Source organism: Oncorhynchus mykiss, chromosome 6 (genome assembly GCF_057628025.1).
Source record: "Oncorhynchus mykiss isolate SJ-2025 chromosome 6, ASM5762802v1, whole genome shotgun sequence".
In the NCBI taxonomy this organism is placed as follows: Eukaryota; Metazoa; Chordata; class Actinopteri; order Salmoniformes; family Salmonidae; genus Oncorhynchus; species Oncorhynchus mykiss.
The window spans coordinates 62301449-62301681 of record NC_143027.1 but is presented as its reverse complement, the minus strand read 5'-3'; positions in this window follow the sequence as shown (position 1 = coordinate 62301681).

The window sequence follows — 233 nt, the reverse complement described above, 5'->3', positions numbered from 1 at the left end:
CTCTCTTTTTTTTCCTTCCTGATATGTTGTCGCTCGATTTTTTTCATTTGATACCCCCACGACTTCCTTCACCTTGAAAGGGCAACGTATTAACTGCATGGGGTACAGTGCATAATTACTGGTAGTGAATAGAGGCCTGACAATCTCCTTTAGTGGGGGGGGGGCTTTTTCAACAGGAGAATGGGAGACCCCGAGCTCACTGTGGACCCAAGAGGACTGTAAACAACCACTGG